Raw genomic sequence first — 13,196 nt, 5'->3', positions numbered from 1 at the left:
CGACTATGTTGATTTATCTAATTGGAGTGATTGGCCTAGAAAATTGACGCGGATCAGATCGTGATGCACATTGTGGGATAAACAGAGGGAGACAGAGAGATTTAGAGTGACAACAAGTGAAAGAAAGAGAGAGCAAACAAGTAAGACACACACAGAGAGCAAACATGAGTGAAGAAAAGAGTGAGAGTGTGAGTTAAGTATGTTGGTGTTAATGATGTCTTGACGACAAGTAAAGTTGACAGCATGATAAATGGAGAACAAAATATTCTCCATCGTTTGTTTATTTCTTTTGAACAAGTATTGTTTTCATTCGGATCTGTTTATTACAATTTTCATTCTATTAGTTCATAGAAGATTTCCTATTTGTATGAGTTCAATGTGCAATACATCCAATGTGTAGTTCATCTTCTTGTCTCGTTCTTCTGCTTCCCTCTTTCTCTGGTTTGTGTCTGCTCTTTTTGTTGCAGACTGGGCAAAAGTCCTTCATGTGGTATCACAGCATCTAATCTAGAAGAACCTGATAAGATGTCGAGGCGAGGATAAATGATGAAACTGCCAAGAAAAGGTCTTATGTTGGAAGTCCATTTGCTGGTATTGGGACACCTAGGGTGACAAGTGAATCCAACTCTACTTTGCTTCTGATTTCTCCCAAAGAACAACTATCCTTTGTGGACAATGCGTATCCATGTGTTCCTTGAGGCTCATGGGCTGTGTGGGATGATCGTGGAGGACAACGTGCCAAGGAAGAAGGATCGACATACCCTGGCCTTTCTCTTCAGTGCAGCGTCTAAAGATGTACTTCACATTGTTGTGGACTGAGTCAATGTGGGTCCCACATAGTGGAAAACCCTACTTATGTCCACGACAGAACACTTGTTGAGAATATGGAAAAATATTGTTTCTTCCGCCGCTTCACTCTCCTCTCTTCCTTCTGCTTCTTCCTGCTTCTTCTTCCTTTCCCTTCTCTCTAGAATCTCAGGGTGCTGTCTTCTTTCATTGTCCTACATTCTTTTCTTCCTTTATTTCCTCTCTCTCTCTCCTCTCAACATGGTATCAGAGCCTGATCAACTCCGGCAGCCAACAATGCAGTCTCCTCCGGCGGATCTTGTCAACTGCACAAAAAAGGTTTGCATATCCTTGTTTGTCTGCTATTAAAAAATACGAATAGCAGAATTTTATGTTGCTGTTGTCTTTGTTGGTGATGTGTTTTGAAGCCCACACTTGGGTATGTTGAAGAGTTGCTCGACTGTTGTGGTAATGTCGGGTTGAAGTTGGATATATCTTTATTGCTGTTGACGTATCTCGAGGCCTTATTTGATCATATTGCAGTGATGATCGATTGTTGATGTTGTTTCTTCCTGGTTCTTGAAGAGTCTATTTCTGGTTTTTATTATTCCCCAAGACGACGGAATCCTCTAATATGATCACGACCCTTGAGAAGTTGATGACACGCTTGCTAGAGCAGCGCTCTTCCAGTGACGAGGAGCCAAAAGTTGTTGTACTTGAAGTTAATCCAGTCAAATTGGATGGTCCAGACACATATCTAAGCTGGATGAGACAGGTACATCTTATATTGAATACCCATAATTTATTGGGCTATATTTCTGGCAACGAAGAACCTCCGAAAGGGGATGATAAGGCTTTAAAGAAGTGGCAGGCGTATAACTCTCGTATTACTGGTTGGTTGCTCGGGTCAATGATCCCACATGTAGCTCGTAACCTTGATTCATTCACTATAGCATCTGAATTGTGGAAGGCGGTCTCCAAATTGTACTCTCACGAGCATAAGGTACAACGCTCATAGGGTACAACGTGAACTCCGAACTCTTGTCCAAGGCACCAAGTCAATCACTGAATATGTTGGCAATCTTTGTCGTTTATGGAATGACTTTGATTATTACTTTCCGTTTATTCCCACTGATCCTAATGATTTCATAAAATTCAGGCAGTGGATTGAACGTCTACGGTTGGTCGATTTTCTTGATGGTTTGAACTGTGAATTTGAGCATTGTCGTTCAGGCATACTCAGCTCGACAGTATGGCCTACTCTTGATGAAGCTATTTCGAAGATTATTACTGAAGAGGCACATCTGAAGTTGGCATCTATTTCTCCTCAACAGCCTAGCTCACGATCCGCTCTCACCGCCCAACCTCTAAGCTCCTCTGGTATTAATTCTGGGTTGAGCTGGGTTGAGAATTCTACTCCAAGAGTGTCTTGAAGATCTGTGATTATTGCCACAAGCCTGGTCATATTCGAGCATACTGCTATGATCTACATGGTCGTCCTGACTCTTCCAATATTCATCCTAGTCACCGAGGTAGAGGTCAAGCACGAGCTGGTAATAGTGGACGATCTATCCGAGGCCGTGGAAGAGGGGGAGCACCCAACTACGCCCATTTCTCTTCTGCTTCCACTCCTAAAGACCTCACCACGTCAGAAATCCAACTCCTTCACCGTTTTAGGGAGAGCATGCAGTCCTCCACTCGTGGTTCAGAAGCAAAGTCATCAAATACAAAGGCAGATGGTCCCTGCACAACCTCGGAGAATTATTTTGCACAATCGAACAATGGAGGTCAGCTATTCGCTCTAAATTGTCATGATTTATCTATGTGGATTGTTGACTCTGGTGCATCTAATCATATGACTGGAAGCTTCAAGAGCTTTATTTCTTATTCTAAATGTTCTGGCCTTGATAAAGTACGATTAGCAGATGGTTCATTTGCTTCTATTGTTGGAAATGGCTCCGTGAAGTGTACTAATACTATGACTCTCCCATCTGTTATGCACGTACCAAAGTTTCCAATAAATTTACTCTCTATTAGTGCTCTCACCCGTGATCTCCATTGTGTTGCAAGTTTTTATGAAGATCGTTGTATCCTTCAGGAACTCAAAACCGGACGAACACTTGGGACTGGCACAATGCGTAATGGAATCTACTATCTGGATGTCGGGGACCATCACGACGCCACCAACCATGGGTTATCAGTACTTTCTTCTCCTGAACATGAACTGATTTTGCATCATCGTCGGCTTGGGCATGTACCATTTGATATATTGAACGACATTTATCCATTGTTGTTTGATAATTGTGCAAAATCAAAATTAGTATGTGATGCTTGTGAACTAGCTAAACATATGAGAAGGTCTTATCCAGAATCTGCGCACATTTCTAGTTCATCCTTGTTCGAAATCATTCACTCTGATATATGGGGGCCATGTACAAAGCCCTCTATTTCTGGTCATCGGTGGTTTATTACATTTGTTGATGGGTTTAGTCGTTGCACTTGGGTGTATCTCATGAAGCATAAAAAGGAAGCATTTACTTGCTTTCAGTCATTTTATGATATGATTTCTACACAATACTCAACCACGGTCAAGATTCTTCGCTCAGACAATGGCACAAAATACATGTCACTGGAATTCCAAGACTATATCTCATCTCTTGGAATCATTCACCAAACATCATGCGTAAATACCCCTGCCCAGAATGGAACAGCTGAACGAACGAATAGACACTTGTTGGAGGTGGCTCGTTGTTTGATGTTTTCAATGAATGTTCCAAATTTCTTGTGGAATGAGGCGGTACTCACAGCAGCCTATCTTATTAATCGTATGCCTCTCCGAGTGCTAGGGTTCAAAACTCCCATCCAATATTTGCAAGGTACCAATTCATTTATTGTACCCCCCAAAGTATTTGGTTGTGTGTGTTTTGTGCAGGATCATCGATCATCTGTGAGTAAGCTTGATCATCGTGCCATCAAATGTATATTTGTGGGATATTCACCGACGCAAAAAGGATACAAATGCTGGTCGCCTTCAGAACGAAAAATGTACGTGAGAATGGATGTGACATTTCGAGAGAGTGAAACTTTTTATGGGAATTCTCCAAGTGGTAGCAACACTATAATTTGGGAGTCACCACCAACATCGGAAGATCAATCTCAAACAATATATCAGAATCTCCAATGTGACACTCCAGCCAACTCAAGTGACAAACAGGGGGAGGAATTTATCCAAGAAACTCATGCTCCTAATGAAGAGCTTCCTGTTGTATCTAAGGTAACCCCACAACTTCTCCCACATAATGATGAACACATTGAGGAACAGCCCAATGAGCTAGAAAGAAACTTAGATGTGCCCATCGCTTTACACAAAGGGGCATGTCGCAAGGTAATCCCTTCAAGATTTCGTGATGACCTTGGATATGCGCATGATATAGCAAATTTTGTTTCTTATGAAACCCTTACACCATCCCATAGAAGCTTTATTGCAGCTCTATCTTCTATAAGTATTCCGAATAACTGGAAAATTGCATGGGAAGAGCCAAAGTGGAAACAAGCAATGTTCGAGGAAATGGATGCTCTTGAGAGAAATAAAACGTGGGAGCTTACTACATTACCAGAAAGGAAAAAGTCGGTGGGCTGTAAGTGGGTATTCACTATAAAGCAAACTCTAGAAGGAACTGTAGATCGATACAAGGCAAGATTGGTGGCGAAAGGATACGCTCAAACTTATGGCCTAGATTATGAGGAAACATTTACACCTGTTGCAAAGATGAGCTCTATACGGACTCTTATCTCATGTGCGGCAAATAGAGGATGGGATCTATCTCAGCTTGATGTTAATAATGCATTCTTACATGGTGACCTCCAAGAAGAAGTATATATGGACATCCCTCCAGGATTTGATACATCAAAAACAAGAGGCAAAGTATGTCATCTAAAGAGATCTTTGTATGGCCTGAAGCAATCCCCAAGGGCATGGTTTGATCGCTTCCGCAAGGTAATAGTAGGAATGGGATATCACCAAAGCAATGCTGATCACACTCTTTTCTTCCGAAGACACATGGGTAAAATTACTATCCTCATTGTATATGTTGATGATATTGTTATCACTGGTGATGATCGAAAATCAATCAAAGAGTTGAAAAGTAGCCTTAAACAAAATTTTGAAGTTAAAGACCTCGGTCAACTAAGGTATTTTCTTGGGATTGAAGTATCAAGATCACAAGAAGGTATTTTCCTCACTCAATGCAAATACACGCTAGATCGCCTAAGAGAGACTGGGATGCTAGGATGCAAGCCAATTCGTACACCCATTGAACATAATCATCAGTAGGTACTTAACGAGGGGGAGAAGGTTGATAAATTACAGTATCAACGATTGGTGGGACGATTAATCTACTTGTCACACACACGCCCTGATATTACTTATGCTGTGAATGTGATTAGCCAGTTCATGCACGATCCGAGATCACGCCACTTAGATGCTGTCATGCGGATACTAAGGTACTTGAAGGGTAATCCAGGTCGTGGAGTACTATACTCGAGTGACAAAAATTTGAAGGTGGAATGTTACACAAATGCCGATTGGGCAGGAAACAAAGACGATAGACGCTCGACTTCAGGGTACATTGTGTTTGTTGGAGGGAATCCAGTTTCATGGCGAAGTAAGAAAAAAAGTGTCGTTGCTCGATCTTAAGCTGAAGCTGAATATAGATCAATGGCACTAGGTATCTGTGAAATGTTGTGGCTACGGACGGTCTTGTTAGAACTAAATCTACTCAGCCCTGATCCACTTATCTTGTATTGGGACAATATAGCTGCTATCAACATTGCGAACAATCCTGTGCAACATGATCGCACCAAGCATATAGAGATTGATCATCACTTCATAAAAGAAAAGTTAGACAATGGTATCATATCCTTGACACATGTTGGCTCAACTAAACAAGTTACAGACATCTTGACGAAGGGGGTAGACTCATCGACATTCACTTCCTTGCGTACTAAAATGAAGATGCATGATATCTTCACCAACAATGAAGCTCTATGATTTCTTGATGTACCATGATATTGTTGGGTTCTAGGGGCCTTGACTTGGATGAATAAATCTAAAACGATGCGCAGCGGAAGTCTTTTGTGAATCGAACGGTATCAACCCAAACATTGAAACTAGTTACCTTTGCACGAATCTCATTCGTGATTTCTTCGATCCCGGAGCGAGACGAGTTGAGCTGCTCAAGTGTGCAGCCTCTAGACGTATCCACGCGGTCCTCGGTGCGTCAGATCTCCTCCTTCTAGTTGACGAGCCCCGTTCTTTCTCCGTCGGCGTCGTTACATCGTCCTGATCACATCAGGGATGGAGAGGGGGTGTGGGGAGAGTGGAGAAGAAGGGAAAGGCCCCTGAACAATTCTGGCCTGGGTGAATTTCGTTTAGGGCCTTCCCCTATTTATACTAAGTGGGTATGTTTCATAAAAACCCCCAAAACTTAAGTATATCTTCCAACGTCCAAAAGACCATTTGCGTGTGACCCTCTAGGCCCATGTATCAGTCTAATTAACGACTCCAATGGCCCAATAACCTTTATTGGCCTTCCAAATTAATTAACTATATCATCATATAGATTAGTTAACATCGGATTGATTTAACCCAATCGATAGGTCGAGACTACGACACGTGGGGTGCCAAGCTACACCTCGTGTCCTAGAAGATACAAAGGAGTGTGTATCAACTCACTCATGGAACCTGTTCATCATCGGTTACCGTCTATGTATAATCCCTCATCCACTTGATGCTCCTTGGACGACTTAGGGTATGGTCAAATGTCAAACCCTAATTGGTCATCCGAGTTAGTACTGATGCATTCGGAAATCATCGGAGAACTCTTCTCTGATATTTCACTGCCTTGGCCAAGGACTTCGTTGCATCATCTTCCTTGAGCTGTCACCTCTTATACCGAGGGTGGACGATCCCATCTTGACCACTCAATCGCCTTCGTGTACTTCTTGATGCACCCGAACTAAGACCGTTTAGAATCCCATGATTAGAGACTCGTTGGCCATAGCCAAAGTACAACCGTCCGTCCACAAGACGTCTTTGGTCTCTCAGGTCTAAGGACCACTTACACAACTGTGACGTGAATCTACCTGAATGACAGTTCAGTATAATACCATTCAGGGATTCGTACGGATCAATTCAGTGAACTCTTTCACTAAAGAGCACCCACTATCTATCCTTAGTGTCGCCACACTAATGGCTACGGGACCTGCCATACTCATCATATGAGTGAGGCTAGATAGTGCTATTCTATACGGATACTTCGATGTCCTTCTCGTGTATCCTTTGAATAGGAATGTTTAGAACACATGCTTAAAGACGAGTGATCTCCATATTATGATCTCATCATAATTCACTAAGTCTGATCATGTATTCATGGACTTCATTATACGCATCACACGTGCACTATAATGAATATGTTCTATTAATGAATATGGAACGAGATGTGGAATGTGTGATTGGCTTGCCGGCCACATATATTTCCATCTGATATTAGTATTATGTTTATTTTCTATTTGTGTTTGAGTCAGGTTGGATGTTAGTTAACATCACATCCTGAAGGGGGAGTGTTGTGGACTGAGTCAATGTGGGTCCCAATAGTGGAAAACCCTACTTATGTTCACGACAGAACACTTGTTGAGAATATGGAAAAATATTGTTTCTTCCGCTGCCTCACTCTCCTCTCTTCCTTCTGCTTCTTCCTGCTTCTTCTTCCTTTCCCTTCTATCCATAATCTCAGTGTGCTGTCTTCTTTCATTGTCCTACATTCTTTTCTTCCTTTATTTTCCTCTCTCTCTCTCTCTCTCTCCTCTCAACACACATCATACCATTACTGAAATGTGGGGAGCAATAAGGACAATGAACATGGGCGTGGCTTTTGTAAAAAATTCCAAGATTTAGGGTAAAAAGCGGGAATTCAAAATGCGTGTTATGGGAGAAGAAGAGCCTGTATCAGAATTTTCTTGGAAATTATCCAAAGTTGTCACTCAAATGAGAAGCTAGGGCAATAAGGTTGAGGAAGGAGATGTTGTTGGAAAACTTCTTCGAGGATTTCAAGTGAAGTTTGACTCCATTTCCTCATCCATAGAGTAATTTGGAGACATGGACTCCATGACTCTTGAAGAACCAATTATGTCAGAAGATACATGAAGATAATCTACAATATTGTCAGATATGTAATGAGGAGTAATCTCTGTATTCTCGTGCTATTGGAAAATCTAAACCCAGAGGAAGCAATGAGGATCGTGACAAGGAAAGTGAAGGCAGAAATCAAGAATCACGTACTAAAATTGTAAAAAATATGGACATTTTGATTCATAATGTCACAATGGGAGAGAGGAGAGAGTTCACATTGCGGATACCATGCAAAAGCAATATTCTGGTCTTGTTGTGGTGGGTTGTGATGATGTTAAGGAACTTCTTCTTCAGGGTTTAAGCATCCAACCTCTTGAAGCAGAAATGTGGTATCTTGATACTAGTGCAAGCAATCATATGGATAGGAACAAAGTTTCATTTCAAGAGATTCAAGATACTGCACCACAAAATGTTCAATTTGGTGATGGATGAAAAGTTGTGATTCTTGGCACATGTAATATTACCATATGAAATTAAGATGGTATGATCTTGAAATTCAGTAATGCTCTTTATATTTTCAAGTTGAAATCAAACATTATGTCTGGGCAACTTGATGAAGAAGGATACAATATTTTTCTGGAAGCTGGAATGCAATCTATGATCCACATGGAATTTTTCGTCTATAAGTAAGATGAACTCAAGGGCGATTATATCTTTTGAAATTATGAGATTCTAACAGGTGTTTTTTAGCTGATGGGGAAAAATCATCCATGTGGCTTTGGCACCAACATTTTAGGCACTTGAATTTCAAGTCACTCATACAGCTAGGAAGTAAGGAGCTGGTAAATGGGCTGCCTCTACTTGAAGTACCTAGGAAAATATGTCAAAGTTTTACTGCTGGAAAGCAAGGTAGGTATCCATTTCTATCAACAATGTCTCATTGAGCAACAGACCCTCTGGAGCTGATTCATGGTGATTTATGCAGGGCCATCTCTTTATCAACATTAGAGGGAAGTAAGTACTTCATGCTAATTGTTGATGATTTCTCCAGACTAATGTGGGTTGCTATTCATAAGCAAAAATATGATGAATTTAGTGCCTTCAAACAATTCATGTCTCTGGCTAAAGCTAAAAAATATATGAATGTTAAATGTTTAAATCAAATATATTATATTAGCGAGTTGCAAAATCTGTTCTCCACTACGAGTAAGCCAAAGTATGTAACGCATAAAATACCATAGATGGTTCAAGCTGGTAGTGTGCAGGGAAGAGGAAGACTTAAACAGCCTGATGTTTGAAAGAAGATATGTCATGAATTCACAAATCATCGGTGAGAAATGTTTTTTCTGTTTAATTTTTTGCTCCCGTTGTCTGATGGGTGACAATAATGCAAACAGAGTCCTACTTCATCCGAGTATCAAGTGTTATGGATCCCATTAGAGGAAGAGCTTCTTTCGAAATTTGGCACCCATGTGTTGGACAAACACAATCTCCTATTTTACAGCACGTAAAAAGTAGGACCTGTTCTACATATCACTCCCCTCAACAAACACATTGAGTCTGAATCTTGGGGGTACTTTTGAATCTCATGAACTGTCTTTTTGCTCCTCTCCACCATAGTTTAAGAAACCCACTTGAAGTCATTCATATGGAATTTTGGGCGCCCCTCATATATCCTTTTTTTATTCTGGCTTCTTATAGTATCCAAAATTTATTAACAGTTTAGGAAATTTATGTGCCTTGTTCTCTAAGAAAAAAAGCCTATTTATTGCCATTCCATATCGAGGGCCAAAATTGATTGGAAAATCAATGCTTCAATAACTTTCAGACAACTAGCGGCCTCGAATCGATCCCTAAACTAAATCCTTACTTTGGGTTTTTAAAACACTCAAGAGAAGATAACAGCGTAACAGATACGTTGATATCTTGTGGAAACGGCACAAACGGTACTTCATCTATCAAGTATGCCGAAGAAACTCTGGGATGAAGCGGCATCTGCCTCTGGTTCTGTCCTCGTTAGAATGATCATTGAGTACGACAAAGGGGGAGGTTGCATGAGAGATTTGTCACATGTAATTCAGTGAGACAAATTGGGAGATCGGCGCTGGGGAGAGAGAGAGAGAGAGAGAGAGAGAGAGAGAGAGAGAGAGAGAGAGAGAGAGAGAGAGAGAGAGAGAGAGAGAGAGAGAGAGAGAGAGAGAGAGAGAGAGAGAGAGAGAGAGAGAGAGAGAGAGACAGAGACAGAGACAGAGACAGAGACAGAGACAGAGACAGAGACAGAGACAGAGACAGAGACAGAGACAGAGAGAGAGAGACAGAGACAGAGACAGAGACAGAGTTAGTGGGGGAGACAGAAGAGAGAGACACCGAGTGACGGAGAGAGAATGCGGAGAAAAGAGAACCGAAAGAGAGCGCGAGAGAGAAACAGAAAGGGAGAGGTATAGAAATACGGATAGAGAGAGTGAGAGCCGGAGCCAACATGGAGATAAAACAAGCGAAACAAATACGGAGAAATACATCGAAACATAGAGAGAAGATGAGGAGCGAGAGAGAGACAGAGGGAGAGGGGAAGAGTACTAGAGAGAGCCGCACGACACAGAAAACGAAAGCGGAAGAATAAATTAGAGAAAGACAGCTAACAGGGCGAAAGATGAGGGAATAAGAGAAGATGGAGGAAGAACAAACACAACAAAAGCACGATCTGCACTAGTCACCTCTGCTGATCACTGACTATACCATATCTCAATGGAATATGTCGATTCATCTAATGGGACTGATCCGCCTAGAAAATTGACACGGATCAGATCGTGATGCGCAGTGAGGGATAACTAGAGGGTGACAGAGAGCTCTGGAGAGCAACGAGCGAAAGAAAGTGAGAGATGTTGGGGTTAATCCTGCCGTGTTTGAAATAAAGGGCGTAGCTAAATAAATGGGAATTGTGGATTCTTGTTCACTCATTTTTCTTCTTTGAATTAGTCTTTCTTTGAGCAAGTTGAGATCCAAGTTTCTCTATTTATGTGTGACTTAGTTCACACTGAAACTCTATATGTATGTTCAACGTGAATAGAATTAAGTGTGGTTGTTGAATCTCTCTTCTCTTGCTCTCCACCCCTGTTCTCTCTGGTTCGTTGTCTGCTCTTTGTATTGCAGACTGGGCAAAACTCCTACAAGTGGTATCAGAGCCTGATCCAGAAGAACCTGAGAAGATGCCGAGACGTGGAGAAGCAACGGTGACGGCACAGCCAGGAGATGGGTCCTCCGTGGGCGCAGGCATTGCTGGCAGCAGTTCACTCAGGACGTCGAGTGAACCTATCTCGGTTTCTCTTCCAGTCCTCTCCAAGAACAACTACCCTTTGTGGGCAATGCGCATGCAGGTGTTCCTGGAAGCTCATGGGCTGTGGGAGACGATCGAAGATGACGATGTGCCAAGGAAGAGGGATCGACAGACCCTGTCCTTTCTCTTCGGTGCAGTATATGAAGACATCCTCGCGCAACTTGACATCAACAAAACTGCCAAGGAGACGCGGGGAGCTATAAGGACGATGAACATGGGCGTGGCTCGTGTCAAAAAGGCCAAGGTACAAGCTCTCAAACGGGAGTTTGAAATGTTGGTTATTGCAAAAGAAGAACCAGTATCAGATTTTGCTGGAAAACTGTCCAGAGTTGTTACTCAAATGAGAAGCCTGGGCGAGAAGATCGAAGAAGGAGATGTTGTTGCAAAACTTCTCCGAGCGGTTCCAGCAAAATTTGACCCCATTGCTTCATCTATAGAGCAGTTTGGAGACATGGACTCCATGACTCTTGAAGAAGCGATTGGTTCTCTGAAGATACATGAAGATAAGCTACGGGAAAGACAGACATGCAAGGAGGAGCAGGCTCTGTATTCGCATGCTATTGGAAAATCAAAAGGCAGAGAAGATGGTGGTTTTCCTCAGAGCAAACAACGCTGTCACGGTCGTGGACGTTGTCGTGGTCGTGGGAGAAACAATGAAGATCGTGGGAAGGCGGAAGAAGGCAGACCACGAGATAAATCCAAGATCAAGTGTTACAACTGTAACAGGTATGGACATTTTGCATCAGAATGCCACAAAGAGGAGGAGGAGAGAGCACATCTTGCAGAAGTCGAAGAGAAGCCCAGCTCTGCTCTTCTTATGGCGAGCTGTGAAGATGTTCAGGAGCTTCTTCTTCAAGGATCAGGTGGCCAACCTCTTGAAGAAAATATGTGGTGTCTTGATACTGGTGCAAGCAATCATATGACTGGAAAGAAGAGCTTATTTCAAGACATTGGAGAAACTTCAACCCAAGTAGTACGTTTTGGTGATGGGTCGAAGGTGGAGATTCTTGGCAAAGGTAACGTTACCTTAAGAAGTGAAGACGGTATGATCTTGAAATTTCAAAATGCTCTTTATATTCCCAAGCTGAAATCAAATATTCTAAGTCTGGGCCAACTTGATGAAGAAGGATACAAGGTTGTCCTAAAAGCTGGAATGCTTTCTATCTATGATTTGCATGGGAATTTTCTTCTATCTGTGAGAAGAACTCAAGGGAGACTATACCCATTGAAGTTATCAGATTTCAACAGGTGTTTCCTTGCTTTTAAATCTTGAGCTTGGCTTTGGCATCAACGTTTTGGACACTTGAATTGCAAGTCACTCATACAACTAACAAGGAGCTGGTGAAAGGGGTGCCTCTTCTTGAAGCACCTTCACAAATGTGTCAAAGCTGCACTACTGGAAAGCAACACAGAACTCCATTTTCATCAGCAGTGGCTCACAGAGCAACACAACCGCTTGAACTGATTCATGGCAACTTGTGCGCGCCTATATCTCCATCAACATTAGGAGGGAGTAAGTATTTCATGTTAATTGTTGATGATTTTTCCAGATTGATGTGGGTTGCTGTTCTCAAGCAAAAATCTGAAGCTTTTGAAGCCTTCAAAAGATTCAAGTCGTTGGCTGAAGCAGAGAAATCATTGAAGATCAAATGTTTTAGATCCGATCGTGGAGGAGAATTTAATTCAGATGATTTCAGCAAATTCTGTGATGATCATGGAATTCGACGTCAGCTCACAGCCCCTTACTCTCCTCAGCAGAACGACATTGTTGAAAGAAGAAATAAGACAATTATGTCTATGGTCAGAAGCATGATTAAAGAGAAGAATTTGCCACCAGAATTCTGGGGAGAAGCTGTAAGTACTGTTGTGGCCGGCAATATATGCAGTCCACCAGAATTCTGGGGAGAACCAAGTCACACGTAAAGAGAGAAACTTGGATCTCAACTT

Source organism: Wolffia australiana, chromosome 13, assembly GCF_029677425.1.
Source record: "Wolffia australiana isolate 7733 chromosome 13, ASM2967742v1".
Classification (NCBI taxonomy): domain Eukaryota; kingdom Viridiplantae; phylum Streptophyta; class Magnoliopsida; order Alismatales; family Araceae; genus Wolffia; species Wolffia australiana.
Note: the sequence above shows the minus strand (reverse complement) of the source record.